A 27484-nucleotide genomic window follows, 5' to 3' on the forward strand; every position below is an offset into this window, starting at 1 on the left:
AATTGTCGTTTATAAATAAAAGTGTCAAAGAGACCAAAAGTATTTTAACTTATTACGACCGCTAGTTTCTCTGTTTTTTTTTTATTTTTTAATTTATTCATTTATTTTTTATTATATTACTAAAAATATATTGGCAGCCCCTGGGCCCGACTAACTAAAAGTGAGGCCCTAGGCCCACATTAATTTGGGGGCCCCCTGAAGACTATGCAGTGTTTGGTTTACATTTTTAAAGCACGAGTGTACTTTTGGAGGCCCCTTTGTCTAATCACACAACTATGTATAAATCACTTATGTGCATTTATGAATCCACTTTGGGTCCCCTCATAATCGTGACCAAATAAATTCGTTACTGGCAGCATGATTAAAAATTCCCCTTTAAAGAAGTTTTTTCCAATTAATAAGCCATTTTTTTTCATTTTTAAAAAAATATATTCTAAGGACATGGGGCCTCAGGCCTAGGCCTAGTCAGCCTGTGTGGTAATCAGGCCCTGGGCAGCCCCATTTCAGAAATTCCCCTCCCCCTTCTTGGTGACGGCCCTGCCTCCCTCCACCCGCAAGCTTTAGCCCATGCTTAAAGAGGAACTGAGGCTGTATTTTGCGAATTTGCGTTATTCTAAACACATGCGTGCAAAATTTACATTTTGCTGTTAGTTGACAGGCCTGAAAGAAATTGCTTTTAGTTGATCGGCCCGAAGTATGACCGGCCCACCGGGCAAATGCCCGGTTGCCCGCCGGCTGTATCCGCCACTGCACTTCCTTTGGTAGAAATTAAGCCCTGCTTATGTACACTATTAGAACTGAACTGCCTATATACTTGTTTTTCGATTAACCCTTTTTCGAAATAACATTTTTATTTTTAGACTTCAAACCCTTTAGAGATGGTAAAAATGTTAATTAATCGGGATGAAGATGTTTACACACATAAAATTACGTATTGCAAGATTTATCGCAGAACTTTTCCGAAGTGTGGGAATGTGATAGCAAAAGGAAAAGACTTTGATCTTTCTACCTTACTGTATACTTTTTACTTGAAAATCAATTCTCCTATGAAAATTATCAACTATTTTCAATTGAAATAAAACTTAAATAGTGATATCTTACAGCTGATTTCTGCGAACAGTTGCAGCTTACCTCATTCCCCATTCCCACATCTGCAGTCCACACACGCGACGAATATTTTGGTTACCTGCAGATTTCTTCGACAAACGAGGCTTTCTGCCATTGTATGCAAATGAAGCTAATTGAGCGTCTCTCTTTTCCAAACATTTTAAAGCCAATGTCAGTGTCTCACGTTACATTTGAAAAGGATCTTCAAACAGTGGGTTGCCGTTCTAATTGTTTCCCGCCTGCCTCGGGGAGAGAACCCCGTTTAGTCAGAGAGTTAAAGTTGGCTTTTAACAACCTCAGGGTTTTCGTTCATCGCACGCGGGACTTCAACAATAAATTCCGTTCTGTCAGTGTAGTTCTATTCAGCAGTTTCAACGAAACACAATGGAAATGTGCTTTAAGATTGCCTCACAAGTATGTTCGGAAGTTTTCCATGCAGGAATTATTGACACAACTAAAATAATTGAGCTCTTAGGAAAGAAATTGTTTCTGGCTGTTAACCACAAATCTTTATTGTTGTTTCTTTGAAGATTACTGCACTTTAGAAATAAGGTATTTCTTGAACAAATTGAAAAGTAGGTAAGAAGTTAACAAACAAGTATTTGAATGCGTGTGTTGTTGTGGGGACGCTTCTGAAAACCCACGACTTCTTCTAGCCAAAGGAGCAGCTTGAAATGTTTCAAATTCTGTTAGTGTATTTACAATAAATAAATGAAACAATAGAAGCTTTTCAGAATAATCTTTTTATTAAGCAAGCGAAAAGTAAGATAGGAATGTATACATTGGCCAATTAAACGTCACTATATTGCTATTTGATGAGGAACAGAAGCATTAACAAGAGTAATTTTTGCCATGTTATTCTCATTAGTTTAAGTATTCTATTGGTGAAGTGATTAGACAATATTTAATTTGAAGGAATTTTTGAAACAAATGAGTAAACAGTAAATATATTAAATTATGCTCTGACTTGACTAATAAGGTAATGATAATGCTTCCTCTGATTATTAATAGAAAACAGACTGTTTCATTGCGTAGGTTCCGGCAGAGAAACTTCCCATATTTACATTTTTAAAAAATGAATATTATTAGAGTTAAAATTTTATTTGACAAATCAATTCTATTTTATGCCTAACTAAGTATATACAGCGCAGTTATTTTTTCAGTTTCGTTTGTGAAGGAATTGAAGAGATAACGCGGAACTTACTGTGCTGTTCCATCTTTCTGTTATCAAGTGAAGACTAAAAATGGCATAATTTGTGAAGAACAATTGTCAGAATCAAGAATGATACAATGAACAAAACTCCTTTTCGTTATGAATGAGAGATAGAGCATATTATACGTACTTTCGTTTTGATGACAGTTTAAAATGCTGTTTGTAACTCACGTGTCAAAACACGTGAAACGACGAAAAAACGGCACAGTTTGGGCATACTATATTTTTAAGAATGATGTAATGATATAATTAATGAAACTACCTTTCATAATGAAGGAAAGACAAAATGAGTTATTTCTACTTTCGTCTTGATAACATCAAGCCCGTCGTTTACGACAAATGAGTTCCTGTAAGAATTTCCTAATTAATGAGTAATTTCTTAAGCATCCGATTCCCTACTTTATAATTTCAAAACTTCAGAAAAATATTTATTTTTTTTCTTTTTTTACTTCTTTTACAAAAAAGGAAGTATTGTATTCGCGAAAAAATTTTCACTCAAAAATTGACCTTAATTTCCATTTTGCTCACCCCCGAATGAATGTTGAGTTTTTTCTTTCGACTCGACCACATGTGGAAGTGCCTAAGAACGTATAGACACGCGAAATATCCATTTTGACGATTCCCGAGTTAGTTACAATGAGTTTTCTCGTGACGTCTGTATGTACGTATATATGTATGTGGGTATGTGCGGATGTATGTCGCATAACTCAAGAACGGTATGTCCTAGAAAGTTGAAATTTGGTACGTATACTCCTAGTGGGGTCTAGTTGTGCACCTCCCCTTTTACTTGGATTCGGGTGTTTCTAAGAGTGAAATCATTGTTAATTTCGATGTAAACTCAAGTGGTGTTACTATTTGGCGGACACTTGGCGATCTATCTCCAGTCTTTTGGTCGCCAACTTGGTGACAAATTTTACGATTTTCTTTCTTTCTTTTTTTTTTAATCTGGTTTCAATTTGGCCACTGTTGGTGATATTTAGAGAGTAAAGTATTGAATCACATTAAAATTACCAATAATGGGAAAATCACATTAAATTGGGAGTAAAAGGAAGTCATGTGAGGCACACATCAGCTCGTTTTATTTCAAAGTTTCAACACAACGAAAGCTCCGTCTGAGCAATATACTATGAAAATTATTACAACTGAGTGACACATTATCACCAAACACATTCAACCAAATGCTGTCTTTTCTTTCTCAAAAATGAACTAAAATAGTTGAACTCTAGAACTTTTCAAGAATCTCTTCTAAAGGGACGAGCAGCAGCCATAAACAATCCACCACATGTAGTACGGTAGCACCACTAATTCAACCCCTCTTTCTTCCAAGCCCACAATATGAGCCGTCTAAGGAAGAAGGTTGGGGTGGCTCTCTAGGGGTGGCTACACCAAACGACCATTTCATGCCCATGACTAGAGCAGGAGGGCTCGAGGAGGGGGTTGGCGAAAGGAAAGGTCGTTTGCAGCTGCCCGGGCCATCATGGATTTAGAAAAGCCCCGAAGAGAGAGGGCGGGGAGGGAGAAAAATGAGGAAAAATATCAAGGGGAGATTTGCGAGGTCGCGAATCAAGAGCGGCCGGGGCTTTTGAAGGGTGGGTGGAATTGAGAAAGGGGTTAAGAGGATATTTTTTTCTGGTTTGTGATCCTGTTTCCTGCCAGAAAAATTCCAACTGCAGATTAGTCTTGTCAATCACGAGCGTATAGGCTTAAAAGCATTTGATAATCCGTCGTATGGTTTTGCGATCTAGAATTTTTTCCGAACGGAAATCAAGTAGAAAAACTCAACAAATGACGTTTAACGCGCCCATTGAGTAGGATTCAAATTTGTTTTTGGTGGTTTGAGAGTTTTAGAGTTAAGTAAAAAGTAATAAAGTAGCCCACATTGAAAGGATTAACTTGTATCTATGCTTTTGCCACACAACATGCAAGCAAATTTCTTGTTTTTATTGCTGCATACATTAGCCTCAGTACAAATTCAACTTAGCTAAATTTTACCTTTATCTTCCTATATATATGCTTCTTCTTGTTCTCGCATTTTTTTCCTTTCAGGGAAAATTCGTAAGTAGTCAACTATCACATTCCCTAATTTAGTATAAATCACCAAATGACTATTATTATCTTTTTACTAAACTCGGATTGATTTTCTTTTGCAAAAAATACGCCACTTTTACTCTTGTTTTGAAATGAGCACGTTTCAATCAGAAAAAGGCAGATGTTGCCATTATAAAATTTCAAAGTAAGGACACTTTTACCTAGTCATAGCTAATATTTTCCTCCTACGTCATTCAGTGTATATTTTTTGATCCCGCTTTCAAACTGTAACCTTCATTAATATACTTTTCTCCACCCACTCCCACCTTTTAGCTTAATCCCTCCGGTTTTGGAGAGTGGTCGCATGGCTGGGATTGGAGGCCGTCCTTCAATATTAAGGACGGTTTAAGGGGTCATAAATTGCAAACTTTTTTAACAGCACCCTATGTATGTACTAAAACTCCAGGATTCCCCGTGTCTTCCAAAACATTTGGTTCACCTGGTTGGAGGCCTGAAGATATCGATCGAGTCTATGATTTGAGAAATCCCTGTCTCCAGCACTACTAGAGGAGTTGTTATGAAGCGGGAACTTGGATGACTTTTTGACCACGACTGATTTAATGCACGAGAGTTACCGTTAACGTGAGGTGGGGGCTGATAGATAACGCATCAGAATCGTAACTGAAGGGTCCCGGGTTCAATGCCAGTCAGTCTAATATCCTCCGTGTTCTATAATGTTGAATGGGGCACGTTAAATACAGTTGCCCCTCGTTACATCGCGCCTCGTTATATCGCTCATTCGGATATATCGCTCTTTTCTTCGGTCTCCCGAAATATTAAAGCCTAAAATAAGAAAAAAAAACTTTGCTTTAAGTTTGAAACCATTTCTGAAAACATATGGTATTGCACAGAGAAGGTCTCTTTCTTCTCTATTTTGTCAATGAACAAAAGGAAGCAATTCTTCTGAATTCGCTGGAAAAGCAGCAGCAATTCCTGTCATCCAAATGTACATACCCGCACAGTATATTTCAGTTTAAGATGGTCTGTAAACTACTTGACATCTTCTTTTGTATTGATACATTGCCTTTACAAGGAGTGAGAGACATGAAGCAAGTGTCATAGTAGCCCATGTAGAAGAGAACATACTCCCTTCTTTTAGTACAGAAAAGATTTGTACTTGGTTGCACAAACCAGGATTTGCATCAAAGAAGGGAATAATGATCTGGACGGGCGAAATAGTTTCCTGGAAACAATCTGGTTTCTTTTATTTTTCACATCCTTTCTACAGCAAGTAAAACGGATTAGAAAACCTACTCGGAATAAGAGGGTATTGGAATGCTCATTCTTATCTCGCGGTAGCTCAGAAAGATCGTCTTCATTCGCCATTTGATGATTTTAACTTTCTGACAGTAAAAATTTACTTAAATTTCAATCTTGTTTAAATTTCAATAGGTGTGATAGTACCCACATCGAAACCATTAGAAACTAATGTCAAAAAGAACGAATGCCAATTTACTTGTGTATTGGACATAACTATTTTTAATGTCCTCCGTTATATCGCGCTTTCGGATATATCGCTCTTTTTCTTTGTCCCCCGAAAAGCGCGATATAACGAGAGGTTACTGTATGTCGTAGTCACTAAGTTTTCCAAGTGAATCAATACCTCTGAGAGTGCTGAATCAGGGATTGCTCGGCTTCTGGTCTGGATAAAAGAAAAAAAAAAAGAGTTGTCTTCAAGGTCCCATTCTACCGGTAAAACTACAAAGGTGCGAGGGACCCTGGTGTATGGTATGATACCATTAGAGTGAAAGTAGAATCCACAACTCTCCAGTTACTAGTCTGACGCACCACGACCACTCCCTTATGTATACACAGTGAAATCCCATTACAACGAGTACCAATACAACGAAATATCCGTTGGGATTCCGAAATATCCAACGAAATATCAGAACGAAATTCATTTTCAGTTCTGATTTAATTTCCATTACTCTACCTGAATTCTGTTACAAAGAAATTTCCGTTACATCGAGGTTGAAAGGATGGTTGATGTGGTTGTAGTGAAGAATTGTCTAACCAATAAAGCCCGATAATTATTTACTTGGTTCATTCAAACACTATAAATGTGAGATATTCACTCGTAGTATTCGTAGAAGGCAGCTTTCTTCCAAGCTGCTCTGCACCAATCACGAAATAAATTTCGTTTGGCATATTACAGCGTATTTTCTTCAGCACTTAAATACTAAAGCAAATCAAAAAAAGAAAAAAAAGTAAGAGAATTACATTGGAAATTTGAGCATTTACTAACGTTTTAACTGTTTAAGCCATTCATAGCTTAACTTCTGCATCTAAGTCCGAAGTTTAAAACACGAGTCCTCTAATCAAATTGAAAAATTGAGGTCAGCATATCATTGATATCGGAAAATAAAACAGGAGCTAAAAAGACTGATCTTCTGATTGCTATCATTCTAATAAGAACTATATAAAAGAAACACTATTTCTAATTCAAGATCTGCAGATAAATTAATAACCAAAAAAAGTTTACATGCTTCCTCTGTTCTTAACAAACGGAAAATTGAAATTAGCATATAATTGACAGAAAATTTGCAGCAAAATCTTAAACAGAAAAAAAGCTTGGATGCTTGTCCTAATTTGAAATAAATTTGGGAAGCAGAAGTGAACACTTATTTGATTCAAAATATGTTGGTACGTTTGAGTTAGTATGTTGAACCTACAGTTACTATTTTAGTCATAAACGACTACGATAATTTCAAACTATTTATGACGAACAAGATCGTGCTAATCATTATGTAATGAATGCAGTTTTAACTTTAATGAAAGTTTTTTCCCATCCTTTTTATCGTCTCATAAATATTTATTTCAAAATATGGTTCTGCATTTTTTCTTAAGTGAAGAAAAACGTTGAACATTTTCTTTTATCTTTAAATATATGCTTTGATGGTTCTTACATACGGCAACATGCATGGCTGATGTATCCCCATTAACTACAATTTAGTTTCAGAAAATATACTTTATGTAAGCAAAGAAGGGAGGTACATAATAATCATAGCTACAGAAGTGCATAATTGAGTGTGAGAGGATTAAACAGTCATTAAATTACGTAATTAAGTAGTTAATTATTATGAGAAAACACTAATGACGTATAAAGCAGGGTAATTAACGATAAATTAAGCATATTGTTATGTAAAAACGCCGTAATAACCATCCCCCCCCTGAAAAAAAATTAAAGGTCTGAGAAATAACTCTAAAATTATTCTCTAAAATAGAGTTCAAATAATTAGCATGATATGAAAAGTAGTTCCTTGATTTTTCATAACTATAAATTTTTGAGAAATTAGTATCAATTATGTGCCGTTGTGGTTCATTTGGCTGCGTCACGGGAGAGCGAAGTGTACTTTTTTTCCCTAGGCGACATAGCCATTTTTTTAAAAAATAAAATACAATGGCAAGATTAGCCTCAAAAAAGTAAGAATAATAACGTAATAAAATCAGTAATAATAACAATGATGAAATAACTATAATAGTGAGGAAAAATATTGACTACTACTACGATTACAATAGTTATAATAATGATGTGAAGTAACCATAGTTTAAAATAAGGAAGTATTTTCCGTCTCCCGTAAATCCAGCGCAAAAGCATTTTTTATGATGCAAGCCCCAGAGCATTTGGAACGGTTGTGCATTTTCTTTGACTGACTAAAACTGGAAATATTTTCACGAGATTCATAACAACTAAAAGTCGGGTTTCTCTCCTTAAGAAGTTTACCCAACCCCGATTGGAACTTTTGCACCAAGTTAGCTTCAAGAATTTTTAATTGAAAACTAGTTTCAATTTCAAAAGTTTAACTTTGGAAGCGATTCTTTAATTACTCTGAATTGTATGAAAGGAAAAGCTCCCGAGTACACACTATTTGTTGCGAATAGAATAATTGTAATCTAATCAAATTAAGACCCTAGTAACTGGTATCATTTTTCATAGCAGGGAAATTGCGGCTGATTACGTTTCAGGTGCAGTATCAGTCGAAAAAATTATGACTGATCAAACCTGTATCCATGATCCTGGGCTAATTTGCAGGACTGGATGCTAGATTTTTATTTTTAAGTGAAATATAGTAAGAAATTTGAAATGGTACAAAGTTAACCATAATAGCCATATCAACCATAGTTACGCTGAATGACTGTGCTCAGGGGCTGGATGCTAGATGTTTAGCGCTGGCTGCTGGATGCTAGATGTTTAGCGCTGGCTGCTGGATGCTAGATGTTTAGCGCTGGCTGCTGGATGCTAGATGTTTAGCGCTGGTTGCTGGATGTTGGATGTTGTATGCTGGATGCAAGATATTGTGTGCTGAATGTAAGACGGTGTACGCTGGATGCTAGATATTATGTGCTGGATTGTTATTTTAAAGTCAAATTTGGTAAAAAATTTTGAAATGGCATTAAGTTAACCAGAATGACTGCTCAGTGGCTGAATGCCAGATGCTGGATGTTGTGAGCTGAATGTTAGATGTTGTGTGCTGGATGTTGGATGTTGTGTTCTGGATGCTCGATGTTGTAATCTGGGTGCTAGATGTTGAGTGCTTCATGCTGGGGTTTTACTTTTAAGTCAAATGTGGTGAAAATTTTGAAAAAGTACAAAGTTAACCAGAATGATTCAAATTTAGCCTAAATGAATGGGCTCAGGGGATGGATGCTGGATGTTGAGTGCTTTTTGTTGAATTTTTATTAAAAAGTTAAATATGGTGAAAAAAATTGAAATGGTACAAAATTACTGGAACGACTCATAGTTACTCTGGATGACTACTCAAATTTTTCCCACACTTAAAATATTCTAGCGTGTGCCGAATGTATTTTTAAAAACTTCTCTCGATAGTTGACCGTGCCCTATGCAAATATCTACTTATCCCAAGAGGCACGTGCAACCTGTTGAGAAACAATGTTCTACACTCAATGTGGAGCAGCACCCACACAAACACCACCTTTTGGCACCTCTTCCATGAATAGTACTACCTACTGCCAACACTTAATACTGACTGTCGCATTTACACGCACACAATTAATAGACATACGTTTTATTATGTGCTAAAAGTATTAACATGTCGAAGAGCGTACTACATCATGCTCGATCGTGCTAAATCTTTAGCACAAGGTCGCGCTTTAACGAGCTAGGCTAGCGGCGGCTCACGTACTACCATTCTCTTATTTCTTATCTTAACACACAATTGGGATATATAGCTATTCTCCGCGGAGAAGCTTTTTATCTCTAATGATCCAAACTTTTTTTTTCCAGAAAAATACAAAGTAAGCACAATAGGTGGTGGTGCCATCTATGGACAGTTCGAGATAATTTAGAACCAAGCCAGGTCTGGCACCCCCAGAGGTATCGTTTCACTTGGAGGACATTGTGACCACGAGCATATTTAACGTCGCCCAGTCACCATCAATGACGACGGTGGATCTTCGACCAGCGAGGCTAGAACTCGAGACCCTCCGGCCCCGAGTCCAATGCCTTACCGATCAGGCCACCACGGCCCTACTACAATTCTCGTCATTCAAAATCACAACAAAATCAAAACAGACGAGTTGAGTTGTCTCGTCTTGGATAATTGTTATTTTATTGTTTTAAGGCTTATATCAATCTTCGCACCGACAATATCGCGTATATATAGTGAATTTCACTTTAATAAGCTATAAGTTGGATAACTTGCGTGTCAAGTATATCTGATAAAACCTCGGAAAACCATCGGTATGGAGTTTCACTTAAGATTTACTTAAGATTATCGTAAACAGAACACAATCATTGCATTCAGTCACACATACATAAGTACGTTTAATGGACTAATATTAACTGTTCTAACACATGGAAATGTAACCCTACTCAATCAAGCTGGGAATAGTTAAATTTGCGAAGGCAAACAGTAATTTATAGAGGTAGGTATGTCAGCAGAACTGATGTATATTTCCTCCTAGCATCATATGCTAATACTGTGGAATCTAAATATAATACTGATAAACAGGAAGGTAAATGTTGAGATAATAGTTTTTGAAAAAAGTTTGGAATATATAAAGTTCTGATTTGAAATATTATTACTGATCTGCAAGAAAAATGTTTTCAAATTAAAGCAAATTATTTTATATATTTTTTAACGGAAAATATCCAGTTTTAACATTGTACTCAAATATACTCTATACGGTAGAACGTCGAAAATCCAAACGTCAGGAATCAAAAAGGTCAGGAATCCGAACACACTCTCATAAAGTTTTAATAGATTTTCCTATATGTTTGGTAAACAAAGAGAGTTAATTTTTGTTAAATTTTGTTAACAATTGTAATTATACAAATGGTAGCATTTTGTATTGTGACGTATATTATGTACATACGAGTACGCACTGCATTATATATTTAATTTGATCAACTGGCATACTATTTTCCCAATAAAATATTTTTGGCTATTTTCGAAAATCCGAACACGTTTAAAATCCCAACTACCTATGTTCCAATTAGTTTGGATTTTTAACGTTCTACTATATATAAAAACAATAAATCCAGTTCAGCAAAAAATATTTTGAGCTACAAAAAGCTCCTAACTGCAAAGACGAAAACGCAGCATAATCCAATAAAAATGCAACTACAGTAAACTCTCAATTATCCGCGGGACGTAATATCCGAGGCCATTCACGCTTTCTAAAAAAGAAAAATCGGCAATGATTAACTGAATATAGACAAATGCACACATTTTAACTTGACAAGCGTAAAATATACTTTTAGACATTCCTCTATCTTTCTTTCCCCTTCCTTCCAATAATATCAAACATTTTAAGGTCACCGAAACCTGACTAGTTGAAACCCGACTTTTAACTCTACACTACTCACTACTTTAGATATTCACTATTTATTGGTTTTTAAACCTTACTGATTTTGAGATCTACCGCACCTTCTAATTTTCAGATTTGCACTACTTACGTGCATAAATGAATGACTCGGACCCCCCAGTCTTGAAAAAATTCCTCTACACTTAATTTTGCGTTCTTGGTGCAACCTAGCTTGATCCGTCGCAGTTAATCTGCTTGCACGATTTGCTCGCGTATGTATGTAATTCGTTTCCAATACTGAGCGATCCTTTTCTAGCTTTTACATGCATTTTTACTTCCTTTTACAAAAAAAGAAGTATTGTATTCGCTAAAATATTTTCATTTAAAAATCGACCTTAATTTCCATTTTGCTCACCCCCGAATGAATGATGAGTTTTTTTTTAGACTCGATCACACGTGGATAAGTGTCTAAGAACGTATAGACATGCGAAATATCCATTTTGACGATTCCCGAGTTAGTTGCAACGAGTTTTCTTATGACGTCTGTATGTACGTATGTGCGTATGTATGTCGCATAACTCAAGAACGGTATGTCATAGAAAGTTGAAATTTGGTGTGTAGACTCCTAGTGGGGTCTAGTTGTGCACCTTTTCTTTTGATTGCATTCGGGTGTTCCTAAGGGGGTGTTTTGCTCTTTTTTGGGGGAAATCATTGTTAATTTCGATGTAAACTTAAGTGGTGTTACAATTTGGCGATATATCGCCAGTCTTATGGTCGCCAAGTTTTGTCGCCAACTTGGCGACAAACTTAACATTTTTTTTTAAAATCTGGTTTTAATTTGGCTACTGTTGGTGATATTTAGAGAGTAAACTATTGAATCGCATTAAAATTACCAATAATGGGGAAATGACATTAAATTGGAGTAAAAGGAAGTCATGTGAGGCCCACATCAGCTCGTTTACATACACTGTTCTTGTTTTAGATACTGTAAAAATACAGGCAAATATCATGGAATTTTTTAAGATACTGCCTACACTATATCATTTTTAACCAATTTACGAATTATCCGCAAAATTGCTTATCCGTGGTTATCGTCCCACCCTATTCCACGGATAATCGGAAGTTTGCTGTACTTCGGTCATTAAGTACTCAAAAATGCAACTACAATATTGCTACAAAATTATGATTTAATTACATATTCAAAGGAAGATTTTTTTTTTTTTTTTGCAATGCAGTGAATTTTGAAAGGTATTGCATCCTTTTCGAACAGTATTTAAACGTAAATGCAGGCAAAGTGAGTAAAATTTGATTTTTATTCAAGGAATGTTGTACTTTTTTGGCAAAACAACGAGTCGCACTTTATTTTTATTTATTTTATTAACCTATCCGAGTACTCAAAACAGTGTGTTGCAGTTCTTTTTCCGAATTAATTATTTTTCAACTGTATTTTTTTAAAAAAATCAGCTTAAAATTTTTTATGAAAGATAAAAACAACCGACAATAAAAGGAAAGGTATTTAAAACCATACATAAATTAAACTATAATAGCGGGTCATTTTTCAATTTGTTTGATTTTTTCAATTAATAAGTAAAAGAAGAGATAAAAATCAAACTATAGCAGTGCTTTTTTTTTCATAAATTTAATTCTAAAAACTTCATACCTTATAGTCTTTAACACAAACGGAAAAAGGAAAATAACAATTTAAGTGTACTCATTTTGCGTAAAGGCATCACTAAACCAATGTGCGAGTGTTTCAACATTTTATCCATCAAACTACTAACATATTTGTATTTCAGGACAAGGCCAATGCCAATGGTGATTTCCAGGTTATTAAGACTGCATTGTATGTAGAATCTTATTTCACATTAAGCCAAATCAACGTAATTCTGAAAAAAAAGGGGAAGAAAGAGAAACAAGTTATACAGTAAACTCCCTCTAATACGGACACTAACGGGACAAATTTTTGTGTCCGCAATAGAGAGGTGTCCGCAGGACAGGGGTTTAATAATGTTATTTGCATTGAAACTGGGGAATTAAAAATTGTCCGCATAAGAGGGGTGTCCGCCTTTGAGGGGTGTCCGTTAGGAGGGGTTTTACTGTAATTATTTACCTGAGCTATAAGTGGACGAATCCAAATCCTTAAATACCCCCAGACCAACGTTTTAATGGTCTACTACAAAGTAATGGTAATGGGACTGACGTTAGTCAGGCTTTGAGGTTCAGATATTAAGTGGCCAGAAGAGAAAAAAGTTTAGTTCTTCCTACAAATTCAAAGAATGTCTTTAAAACATAAAGTACTAATATCATTTACTATCCCCCCCCATGACTGTATACCCCCATCTCCCCTGCAAACTAAGATGCAAAATAAAACTGTAATTTAAATGTTAAATGTAATTTAAATGCAAAAAACTACCAAATATTTAAACCATGGATTCGGCGTATATAGCATATAACCAAAATCAGACAGAAAATTCGCAGTTTCATGCAAATTTCAACGTTGAACGTTTTCGAAAAAGGAGGAAATTAACACCATTAATTGTCATCGATAGCAATTACACGTATTGTTTTAAATCTCCTAAATTTAGATAACACTTTTGATTGTAGGGCTTCTGTAATGTCTGATAAGATTTCTAACGTAGTAAGGATGCAGAAATATAATTGAAGATGATTACGGAATAGATGTGACGATTGCAAAAGATATTACGACCGTAAGTGTTATTCATCAAGATAGATAATGAAACTTCCTTTGGCGTAAAAGCATAGTAGTGCCAATTGCTTCCATTTTTAAGGCAAGATCTGATAGAGGTTTTAAATATTGATGTGTATGATATTTCCCTTAAGTGTCTTTGTAATTTCCACAAGCATTATGTTCAGCTTATTATTAGAATAATTATAACTGTATTTATTACTTGAGAGATTCTAGTTTGTTTAAGTTTTAATTTTTCTTATTTACAGAGATTCGAAGAATTACTTTCAGAAAGAACGTTTTCAGATTTTAGCGCAGAAGGCACTAGTAAAATGTGAAGCAAGCGTGTTTTGCTAGAACAGGCGGAGTGGTTCTATGTAACTTCAACCTTCAGTGTGTGTCTAAAACTTTTAATCTTAAAAATGACTCTTCTGAAAGCAGAAAACTCATGGTTTACAAGTTTCATCTTTACTAATAATAAAGTTGAAAGTCTCTCTGTGCGGAGGATGTTTGTAGGATGTCTGGATCTCTGTGACGCGCATAGCGTCTAGACCGTTCGGCCGATTTTCATGAAATTTGGCACAAAGTTAGTTTGTAGCATAGGTGTGTGCACCTCGAAGCGATTTTTCGAAAATTCGATGTGGTTCTTTTTCTATTCCAATTTTAAGAACAAAACAATCATAAGATGGAGGAATAAATTACGAAATTTTCATAACGTGGAACCGTAACATGGGCACAAGCCAATTGGCGAGATACGAAATTATCATAACGTGGAACCGTAGCATGGGTAAAAGCCAATTGGTGAGAAAATTCACCATAAATTATTTGTAAATATACAGGCGAACCAAAAGACCTTTTAATTTTTCTATTACGGGCAAAGCCGTGCGGGTACCACTAGTTTCAAATAATTTGCATTTGCTATGTTGTTATTTAGAAACTTTCTACATGGGGTTTCAAAAGTATCACTTCGTGTTGCTCTTTTAATACACATTTCTTATAAAAAACCGTTTAGACTTGCTGTCTCGTGCGAAACTTTAAAGTTCAACAGAAGGTGTTAAAAAACCCAGTAGTTATTTTTTAAATAGTAGCAAAAATATCATTATTTTTTTTGTTTGTTTTTCCCTTCTAGAGGAGAAACAAAATCTAAAACGATGTCTTACTTAAAAAAACGGCTATTGGAAAAAATATACTTTCATGATGCTGCCATTTACCACGTAAAATAAAGGTTTTCTTTTTCTAATTTCAATGAAAAACCAAAAATGGTTTAGAATTACCAGTAAACTCCTGACTATTGGCGGTCGGATTATCCGCGGGTCTTTTCACATTTTTTTTTCTCTTTTAAAACTTATGTTTGTGCTTTTGTTCGCTTTTAGATTCTACACATATTTTTTATATCCCAATGTGTTAAGTTTTTATATTCATTAATACTTGGACCAGAATTCAGCAGAGAAAAATTAGCCATTCAAAAACTATATTTTTTGGCCTAGAATCGATTCCATGACCTTTGCTTATTAGAAGGACGCTATTAACAGGTCAGTTAATGGGCTTCCATCTCAAAATGCTATACATTACAGCAATGCGTAATAAAGCAGCAAAATAAATTAAAATTGATGCCTCTATTTTGTAGAAATAACTTTAAAATGTTATACTACGAGTTACCATGTTAAAATTCATGTCTTGTGTAGTTACTTTAACGACAGAATTAAAGCCCAGGATTCTGCCATGTGTTAAAGTTTTATATTCACGAAAATTTGGATAGTGATTCTGCTGAAAAACAAACACATTAAAAATAGATTCTGTGGCCCATAGAGATTCGAACTCACGACCTTCGTATTATAAGCACGACTCTCCAACCAACTTTGCCATCTTTAAAATGATGCCTTACTAGTTCTAATTTACTGAACAACTAATGAATAAAACTAGAAAGCTTTATTTAGCTGAAGCATTTAAGATAGATGACATAAGATCGAAAGTTTAGTAAAAACATTCCATTTTTACTAATTATGAAAATTGCACTAATTTAGCGAGCGTTTATTTTTCATAAACCAGCATTGCATATCCCGAAGAAGGATTTTATTAAATGTTTACGTGAACAGAAGCTTTGGGGATGCAAAAGAGAATGTTCACGCAAAACTTTTATGAACCTGATAAACCTCGAAATATTGATTATACAAGAAGAAAAATATAACGCGGAGTATACAGCTCAATTGAATTATAATAACAAAACACATTGGGTCAATATGTCTGGAAACTTTTGTGCGAACTGCTTGTGTCTATAGGTGAAAGATCAATTTCCCACAAAAGGTTTATGAATGTTTCAAGAAGTAAAGAAAACTACTGAACCCTCTTATACAAAACGTGATATAAGTCCATTTAATTGCAAATAAGTTTTTCATAGAATGCGTACTATGCATTTAAATTTTTAAACTGATTTTTATAAATGAGGGTATAAAATTAACATTGAAAAACGTTAACCTTCGAAACTTTTTAGGAATTTTTAAAGTAAAGAACAAAAAAATGTTTGGCCTTATTTTCTAATTTTTGTTTAAGTTTGAACTGCAAGGAAGTAAGTAAAATCGAATCTATTACTACTACGGAGTTTCTTTTATAATTAATTACACATTTTTATCATGTATATACAATTGCGCTTTCATCATTTATTACTAAAAATGTCACTATAAAAACACAACAATATATCGTTATCATAATCCCCGATAGTTATGGTTCTATTGAGCTTTTTGGCACAAGAGCCTCAATAGGCTATACTGCAAGATATTTACGGTCACAGTTAGGAGATAGTGTAGCCGTGTGTGTAAAGTGAGAAAAGCTGTTATGGCTTTGTGTTTAACATCTCAAAAAGGTTTCCCAAACGGAACCGACATCATGATTTACTGCAGTGGCGTTGGGGGAAAGCAAATTTTCCTGAAGGTATTCGAATAATGAGATGGACGGCAAATCGGGCAACGGATAATTGAGATTCCAATGTTTCATTCAATTTTGCACAATAAAAAATAGTAAAAAAAATGGATTGAATATAAACCTGCATAGCATGTAAATGTCTCCTAAAGGAAAGCATTAGTATACACGTTGTTAAACTTTTAAAAAACAAAAACAAAAAAGGAAAATAATATTCATTACATACATAGACATTTTTGCTTCTATTTCACTGTTTAAAAGAGAAATGAACGCAAGAACTTTTATTTGAACTGAAAAATTAAGTTTTTATCCTAAAGAATTAGGTGACAGCTGTGCACACAACATTAGTAAATGAAAATAGTTTGTAGTTTCGGTTATTTCTAACACATCACGAGAAACGCTTGGCAAAAAAAAGTTGCATAACATCTTCCACATTATGCACAGTAATCAAGCCCGTTCCCAAGTATGTGTGGCAAAGGATTAAACCCTTTCGTCTGCAAATTCAATATATTAATATACATAGGCGCTACTCTTCCCCTTCTAATAAATGGAAGCTCACAGACACGCAGGCAAGTAATGAATACTCCAGATCATTGCACACAAATACAGCTTCAAAGGAAGCAATGTGCGCCGCTTAAACCGATTCTGCAGCGGGTAGCCATATGTAGTTGAAATGTAAATGAGTTGGTCCACCTAATCAAGTCAAACACACGCCTCTATGGCTCTAATTGAGCTGTAAGTCTCCAGAAATCCCCTCGCACACGAGCTCCTACATAGGAGGGATGTGTGCCAATCCTCGAATTTATGCACGTCGGGAATTGGTTGCCCGCTGTCTGGCAAGGTGGAGGCTAAGGAAAATAGTTAAGGAGAGAGACTCGCCGAGTTCAATTATATCAGAAAGGACGAATTAAGGTGATCCAGGCGTTACAAATTACGGAGTTTCGGTACGTATACAGGACGATTAGGGTTCGAAATTTGGAATTAAGCCTGGGGTGGAGGATTAGAAGTCGGTGGGATTGAATGTGTCTTAGATGAGGTGGCAATTGCCGGAGGTCTTCCACTATGCCTGACGTAACAACTGCATATTCAGAGTTTGGATAATGATTTGTGGAATGCTTTGCATGATACTCCACTACCAGTTTACAGTCGCTGAGCATTTAAATATACCATGGTAATCACATTAAAAATTGAGTCTTCCCTCTCCCCACGAAATAGATGATTGCTCATTTGAAGGAAAAGGCTTCAAATATATGGATGGGTTAGGATGAAAGTGAAACATTCTGCAAATTGAGTTGTGCGTCTCAATCGCCAAGAAGCTGCGTCGTATCTTTGGCAAGTAGTGAATGACCTGTTAGAAAGGGATGTAAAAACTAATCCAAGACTCCTAAATCATAGCTGGTGCAGTCATAACATGGAACCATTGTGAAGGCTTTCCGTTTCTCTAATCACAGCATTATGACGCTGCCAGGTTAGGTTTGCCCAAATATAGTATTACTGTTACTAATGATATAGCAGCGTATAAGCAGTTTTGATAGCAAATGGTCGATTATCATCGCAAGTAAAGGGTATCCCAAAATTTACGCAAGATTTGAATTTGCCGCCATTTTTGCAATAAATTGTGGGCAATCTTAAAAAAAGAACAATTTAGCAGCTGAGGGTCTAGGGTTATTACAAATGGAGCGTTTTCGATTCTATAATGCGTTTTCATTATCGAACAATTATTTGAAAAATAATGAAAGTTTGGGCGGGTCAAGCAATTTACTGTTATTGGCGCTCGATATCGCAATTAGGTAATGCGCAGGTGGTTGTGGGATTGCTGACATAAACGTTTGACTTCAAATAACCCCATAGGGAGAAGTCTAATGATGTAAAATCACACGATCTAGGGTACAATTCATATCACCGAAACGAGAGAGTACACGAACAGGAAATTCCTTATGCAGTGATTGAATTGTTTCGCTGGCTGTATAATAGCATAACACTCTATTTTTACTAACCCTAAACTCCCAGCTGTCAAATTGTTCTTTTTCCGTGGCTGCCAACAATTCACAGCAAAAATTGTGGCAAATTCAAATCTTGCGTTAATTTTGGGACACCCTTTACATACCCAACATTCAAATGGACACCACAAATACAATCACTTTTATCTATCCGATAGGCTTTCTCTTTATTGTATGATGCACAATCTAGACTGTTACAAAACTTGCGAATTACTTTATTAATGTACGTAGTTTGTGTTTGCTGAAAAACTTAGTTCCGAAATAAAAAACGCTGTACTCCCGATTTTAGCGAGAAGGTAATCGTACAGTGCAGGGGTCAGAAAACATCGAGAAATAACCTAAAATTTTACCACGTCTATTTCATTTATTAGGCAATGAGAACCAAAGAGATGAAAGTGGAAGTTTTAAAGTTTTGAGCAAAAAGTGTTTGAAGTTTAGATCTCGGGTAGGCTTTCATTGTTTATTTTTTCTGAATCATGGTGTAGAGAAGCATCTACCAGGGTTAGTGATACTATCTTTTGGCCCAAGACAGAGGAGAGGTTCCCCTACCATTTGTGCTGGTTATCTCCAAATTTTTAATTTTGTCACTTGCATCCCTTTGCTTCTCACTGCCTCAAATGCGATCGCTTCAGAAACAAACACTCATATTCATACACTCCCTCATTACTTACATCACTATTTCGACTTGTATATATCCTTAAACAAACTATGTAATTTATAACAGTCCAAAGGCACACTTTGCATAACTAAAGCAAATTAGCTGTCTAGCAAAACTGCAGTTGTTAAATTGACTATTCTAAAAAGTTCACAAAATGGAAGAAGTGAAAAGAATGAAACTGGAATCCTGCATTCTTGTTTCTTTAAGCACTGGAAAGAGTAGAAATAGTAAGCCATGATAAATGAACTCTACAACTCTCCACTCGCTTTTTCTCAGTATAAAGATTTCTGTTTGTTTATTTACTTGCTGAAAAAAGAGCAGTTTGGAAAGAATTGCGCTTTTCAAGCGGTGATTCCTCAAAACCATTAATCACACGAAGCGACTGATTAAAATGAAAAGCTAAGAGAGCACTTTTACAGAATACGGGAATGTGTATCGTTTTCCGTTTTTGAATAAGAAAAGGTTGATGCAATTTAAAATACTCGATAGATAGTTAGTACTTTTTAGTATATATGAGAAAATATAAAATCGCATTATAAGACTACAGACAATATCTGTCTATCTAATGTATAGATACAGTGAAACCCCGATTTTACGCCCCCCCAATCTACGTTTTCCTCTATTTTCCGTTTTATTTTTCTGGTCAAAGTTTTTCCGAATACTAACAATGTTAAATAATTCCATTTTGTAAGTTTGTTTAATTATAAATTTCCCGCATTCTTCGTTTCCTCTGTAAAGTAAAAAAAAAGAAAAGAAATGTTATAAAATAAGCAATAATATATATATATATATATATATATATATATATATATATATATATATATATATATATATATATATATATATATATATACCCATTATATATATATATATATATATATATGTATGCATATATATATATATATATATACATATATATATATATATATATATATATATATATATATATATGTGTGTGTGTGTGTGTGTGTGCATTTGTGTTTTTTAGAATACATTCACCGTCGTTGAAAGTTAATCTATGAAAACAGAAACGCTACTGGAATTTTCGTCCACCAATGACGATGAACATGCAGAACTTGAAGCACAGCGATTCGATGTAGCATTGAAGGGCTTACGAACAGTGGAGAAGACTTTTCTTTTTCATAAAGATCAGGAAAAAAACTTGCAAAGTATTTCAATAATAGAAGATGCTGCTGCAATTACTTTGAACTCAATGACTAAAAAGCAATCCACTATTGGACTATTTTCAACCCAGGAGTCGCAACTAAATGTGTCAAAATGATCTGAAATAATATCTATAATAATGTTGGTTTCATAAAATATAGATATTATACCTTCTGAAAAAGTCATCTTCACTAAATTTAGTGTTTCCTATTTGATTTTTGCTTTCAATGTGTTCCCCGTATTTTACTTTTTTTTTTAACCCAGTCCTTTGAGAAACGTAAAATAGAGGTTTCCCTCTCTGTGTGCGTGTGTTACTGTGAAAGATTGAAATCGAGGAATGTCGACATCTATCAGATTTCGGACTTTCACAGTAACATATTATACAGGGTGTATCAGTACAGCGTTTACAGACTTTCAGGGCATATAGAGTACACTTAGACGTTGGGAAATCACATAGCAATGCATGGTTGGAAACGCTTTCCTGACGCGAAAGTGACGACGCAAAGCACAAGACAAGACACGAATAAGAGGAGAAAACATATTATTTTTAATACAAGAAGAATGCTGGTAAGGTTTTGTCTGCATACGTGGTAAGTTTTTGTCGCTGCATAAACCGAAGCATCAGATGACGGTGAATGCGCCTCGTGGTTTTTGTTGCCGCGCTCGCTATGAAGCTTCATTTCACCTGCCGACAGACTGGTAGGAGGATGGAACATTACATGATCGCTGAGCTCGCTGACATGCATCTGATGCTTCGGTTTACGTAGCAACAAAAACTCACCACGTATGCAGACAAAAACTTCGTGAGACAACTATTCGTGCCCTGTCTTTCTTGTGCTTTGTGTCGTCACTATCGTGTCAAGAAAGCGTTTCCGACCATGCATTGCTATGTGATTATCTACTCTCTATCTGCCCTGAAAGTATGCAAATGCTGTACTCATACACCCTGTATATGCAGAAAAACAGCTTTGTTGTCTTTAATCTCCAATTTAATCCTTTTCATAACCCCTTACTAGTGAACAACTGCAGATGAAACCTTCTCAAACGCGATACATCAGTACGGAGGAGTTTATGTCGCAAACTCTCTTACATTCTGTTTTCCAAAATTGAGGTCATGGCCTATTGAAAAATCTCTAGCAAATTCGTAGTTCGCGACCCTCAACTGGTTTAATTAGTTTAAATGTTGTATCTTCGACAGATTTGTAACCCCTTCAAACCTGGCATCTGGTGCACCGGACGTAAGCTTTAAACAGCTGCTAATCGGTTAGTAATTTATTAAATTACTGTTTTTTTTTTTTTTTTTTGAAGTTGACTCTTTATATTCTGCTTATTATTATTTGTGAAATTATTTTTCGTCTTTGGATTGAAAACATTAACATATAGGGACTGGGGAGATAGAAAGTGGCTCGTTTTTCCAACCACGGATTCTCGCCGCAAAAGCGAGGGGTTTTTTTCTCATTTTTTAAAAAAAATATTTAATCTTTCAAATGCTTATATTATGTTTTATTCTTGTTTGGAGAACATTTTTCAATAAAGCTTGTTTAATATTTCATCGTTTTTTCGTCGGAAATATCAATTTCAAAAATATTAGTCCGTATTATTGGACATATTATTACTCTTCAAATTATTTGACAACAGGCTTGAAATTTCGTCTCAGAGTAACATCTCCAGAACCCTTGGTTTTGTGCCATAATGCTTAACATTGTAACCACAATATGTATATACTTAAGGACTTACTTATATCCAAACCCTCAACCCCAGGAGAAAGTTCTGGATTAGTCACTACGCTGGAGATTGCTATGCAGCTAACAATGAAGATGGATTTTTTTTTTTTTAAACAAAATCATAAAATAACATTCTAATAAGTAGTGACAGAATATTCCGGTTTCACCATAAAATGAATACAACTCTCGAGATTTCGGTTATTAATTTCCGCTTTTACAATTGTATCAGTAATTTTATAATAAATCATGCAATATACTGTAAAATTCATTTAACAGAATTTTGGTAGAAAGAGTTTTCCAAAAATAGCAAAAAGTGTGAAAGAAGTTTTTATAACTAATTTATATTCATGTTTTAAAAATATGCCAGTTTAACTTCATAGAATAAAAATTTCAGAACAATCAATATCTGATATAATCGGAAAAAAAAAAAAAAAAGAACTTTTAGCTATATTAATGAAAAGAAAAATCTGGAAAAATCTTTTTTGACGGATAAAGTGGATCGATATAGATTAGGTTTCCAAAACCTGTTTCACTTCAGAAATTTGCATAGATGTTTAAGTACACATACACACTTCATAAACAGAAACAGTCTTGTCAAGCAAACTGTTTCTCAAAGAGATATGAGGTTGAACAACTTTTGGACAATTTGTTCATGGTATTTGTTCGCAGACCTATAACTAATCGTTGATTATCTGTTTCGTAATAAAAACATCAAGTCTTTCATTTGTCATAGAAGCGGAGAACCCAATGAATAATATTCTATACTTCGGTCATCATTTTTGCCATTAATTCTCATACAAACACATAAGGCCGAAATTTTTTCAGTAGTCTTCGAAGAAGATTAAGAAACCCCAAAATAGTTTGCAAGATTAACCGACATTAGATTAAAAGTAAAATCCAAATCAGAGCATGAAAAATCCTCAAAATAAGATGCTAAACTAAAACACTATAAATATTGATATCTATGTATTAGATCCCAGAAAATACGGTTCAAATTTTGGTTCACTGAAATTTAAGATTTTTTTTCTTTAAGGTGAGTCGTTACCCTGTATAAGCGTGATGTTAAAATGAAAAACGTGGTGTACATTTTTACCTGACTGCGCGTGAGCGACGCAAAGGAAGGTAATGTGTTCATGAGTCTATGTATGTATGTTTGTTCCTATATGGCGTTGTAGAGGCTGAACGCCTTGAACAATTTTGATGATTCTTATGTCAATCAATTTGTCTTAACCTTAGGAGTGTCACTAAACACATGGCACAGCTGAAAATAAAAAAATCTAATAAAAAACATCGCGTATTTGGTGTGTCAGTCAACACCGCTGCAACTGAACTATAAATGATAAATTGTTTGCGAGAACCAATCCTATGCAATTTTGTTACAAAGCATCGTTTTTTGCTGTAATAAAAGCAAAGTCTGCTTATTTACGAATGTGTTTTATTTAATACCCATACTACCCGAATTATCCGGATTGAGTTTGAACCTGGTTAGTCCGGATGAACTGTATATTTAACTTTTTTTTTTTAAATAAAATGGGGAACCACGGAAAAGAAAAAAAAAATTACAAATCGAGAATTGGTTTTATTGTTAAAATTTGATCTTTTTCGTAATGCGAAAATTTTCAATTGTGTTTTAGAAGCCCATTTTTGTATATTTGGCTCTAAATTTGCAAACAATCGTTCCAAATAGCGATTAATGATGAACACTTGCTTTGGAACACTCCAGAACATAATTTTCAATTCCTAACATTGAACATAGTAGCGGGTCACATGGACCAGTTTCGTGGGACCAATACGGCCCACTGGCTGTAGGTTGAACACCACTGTTCTAAGCTAATTACTTCATTCAAGATTTTTCTCAGATTAATTCAACAGTACTCACGAATCAAACTCAAAACTCATATCACGAAGAATAGAGGGACATAAGCAGCCCGTTTGTGAAAATAAACTCAAAGCCCCTCTCTCCGAAAATTAAAAACTAATCTTTATTTCACTCATATAAAGAAAAATAAGAAATAAGCTCTATGGAGCTTAACGAAGAGTTGGAAGAAACACAAAATGGCGAAATAAAAAGCAATCATATTTACAATTTAATAAGCAGGTCATGTAGTTCATTTCGTCGCATTTTCCTCTCCCTCCTCCCTTACGTCTAACTTAAGACATATTTGTTAATAAATATATGCATGAAGCTTTTGGAAATTTAATTTTCACTGCGAAATAGTTTAATTAAAAGAACTGGATATCTGGCAATACGCATTACACGCGCTCCACGCTTTTGTGCCCCTATTCATTCTTACACCGGAAAGAAACTGAAAATGGAAGGTAAGTTCGCACCTGAACCGGGTACTGGATTCACTAATATTTCTCTTCATTTCACTCTATTAAAGGTTTAGTTTTTTTCCTCTTCATTTCTTTTCGTTTTTTTTTCAAAGTTTTTAGATTAAAAGTATTAAATATGGAAAAGGGATAAAGAACAGTAGATACGTTGCTACTTGTAAAAAGTTAAGTAATACGAAGTTTTCACGGTTGAATGTTAATTTTTTCGCTCTAATGTTAATGTCGCTCATCGGTGACTGTAGTAGTACATCTAAAAAATTAAAAAAAAAAGAGAGGGAGCATTGGATAAAATTAGAAGTTTTACGCAATTCCACTTTTACTTGATTTCTTCTCAAATACTACAAGATGCGGGAAAAACTTATAATATTTGATTGGCTTCTTTAGTCTAAAGTATTACTGTAGCACTACTCTCTGACTGTTCAGTTATCTGTAAGAAGTCGCTTAAAAATATGCGTAAATGTTTTATGCATAAAACAAACTGTTATAAAATATATACTAAATTTACACAAATTCTTAGTACGGTAGAAACTACGTTTAGTATGATAAATCTTGTAACAAAGTTCAAGGAAAGGACTTTTCATTCCTCACACCAACATACATCGAGATCTATTACGATTTTTTTTTATTTATTTATTTTATTATTTTTTTTTAGTAACAAATTACAAACTTTCGGTGATACCCTTTCTTCATTACATTAGGAGGAGATATGGGACTTGTAAATTGAACGAGCGGTCAATGGAATTGGAGCGGTCACTTTAGAAAATGCATTACAGACCTTTAAATGATGAAAAAGCAGAATAAGCGGTTTTCAATTACGTTATGCACGTGGAAATCACGGGATGAACAAATTTTGTTACTTCTACGTTGCCCGTAAATCGCTGTATTCTCAGCCAGATCGTTAAAGCTTTAGAGAACGACTTCAAAATTTTACTGGCATTTAAAAGCTGAAATAGCAGAGAAAGGGTTTTAAATAAATTATGTCATGCACGTGAAAATCGCGGAACGAGCAACTTTTATTACTCTTACGCTGCTCGTGGAAATCGTGGGATTCTCGGCGAGATCGTTAAAGTTTGAAACAATATCTACAAAACTATTACTTACACTTGAATGATGAAATAGCAGAATGTTTTCAAACTATGTCATGCACGTGAAAATCGCGGAATAAACAATTTTTGTTACTTCAACGTTGCCCGTGGAAATTGTGGTATTCTCAGTGAGATCATTAAAGTTTGAGAGAAGTCTTCAAAACTTTTTCTGACATTTAAAAGATTAAATAGCAGGATAAGGGTTTGAAAAAAAAATGTCATGCATGTGAAAATCGCGCGATGAACAAATTTTGTTACTCCTACGTTGCTTGTGGAAATCGCGGGATTCTCGGGGAGATCGTTCAAGTTTGAAAGAATGTCTTCAAAATTATTACTGACACTTAAATAATGAAACAGCAGAATAATGATTTCAAATTACGTCATCCACGTGAAAATCACGGAAAGAGGAAATTTGTTACTTCGTCGCCTGTGGAAATCGCGGGATTCTCAGCAAGATCGTTTAGGTTTGATTGAATGTCTTCTAAATTTTGAAAGTTTAATGATTTTTCGTAACTAACAATTATGCGCTACCACGCACCATTTATGTAAATTTACTTCCTGCGAGTTTTATGGCAAGAGCATTGAATTTAGATTTTAAATCGATATTATGCTTTTTCAAATTTTTGAGATGTACTGTTTACTATTGTCGTCTGTTAACGGTGGGTCTTATAAATTCTAATTGGGTATCGTTATAATAAAATCGTTCTATAAACTTCATTGTCCGTTCAATTGAATCATTAAGCCATGTGTTCTCGTTTTCGTAAACAATCTTATTCAAATGCGGCTTGTACTTCGTTTTACGTCTTAAAACTGCATTTGAATGCATTTCGACTCATAATTAATTTTCAACTATTTTAGTCATTAAATGTATGAATTTTTACCGCTAATTTGTTGTTTAAGTTTACAAATGACGGTGTCAAAATGGATGTAAACAAAAGCTCGAAAAGTATTTTTTGAGCAAGAATTAAGGATAAGTAGCAGATATGCTATATTACTTGAGACAATAATTTATAATCTGTTTTAAAACAAACTTAAGAAAAAAAAAACGCTTATTATATTGAAATATTTATAATGTTCAATGTTTGCAAAAAGTACATATGGTTATTGTCATACTCATGTGATAAATTGAAAAATGTAAATGTATTAACATACTGTTCATACGCAACCCAAATGAACATATTTCGTGTATAATCTGGTATGTTTATATTTTTCAAAGTGAAATCACAATATTAGGTGCAACTTACCATATAAAACGTTGTTAGAACTATGTTCCGAAATAGTTTCTATTGTTCTTTGTTTTGCGGTACATCGCAAACACTTATCACTGTCTTTTCAATTCCAGTTTCAATAACACAGGCCGTATGTAAAGATTAACGCGCACAAATAATCTGTCCTGCCGCAACGAAGTCTACCTTCGCTCTAGCACGCGGCGTCGTTTGCTCCTTTAGAACACACCTACCGACTCTGCCCCCCTCTGACGTTCTTTAGGAATCCTCTCTCACCATCCTACCTTTCGAATACTTGAATCTCATAGCATTCTTTTTAGTATTTGATTCTGCCGATAGATGGCTCTGCATACCAAACAAATCGATTACATCACCGGGGTGGATATCAAGTAAAAATAATTTTTACGTGAGTTTGTTTATTTACTTGTTTTATTTTAAGGTTTTGATAAAGTCGCAGAAGATTCAAAGCAAGAATTTCTTAACCAAAATGAGATTTCTTGGAATAAAAATGAGTT

The 27484-nt window shown here is 34.7% G+C and overlaps 1 long non-coding RNA gene across 1 annotated transcript in view; it reads right to left on the reverse strand.

The window, feature by feature from the left end:
- LOC129229541 (uncharacterized) overlaps positions 1–27134 on the reverse strand; it is a 227080-nt gene extending 199946 nt beyond the window's left edge. Inside the window, exon 1 of the long non-coding RNA XR_008581104.1 lies at positions 26988–27134. This is a non-coding gene — a long non-coding RNA (uncharacterized LOC129229541). The remainder of the gene's footprint in view (positions 1–26987) is intronic.
- Positions 27135–27484: the final 350 nt, after the last annotated feature.

Source organism: Uloborus diversus, chromosome 9 (assembly GCF_026930045.1).
Source record: "Uloborus diversus isolate 005 chromosome 9, Udiv.v.3.1, whole genome shotgun sequence".
NCBI classification, from domain to species: Eukaryota; Metazoa; Arthropoda; class Arachnida; order Araneae; family Uloboridae; genus Uloborus; species Uloborus diversus.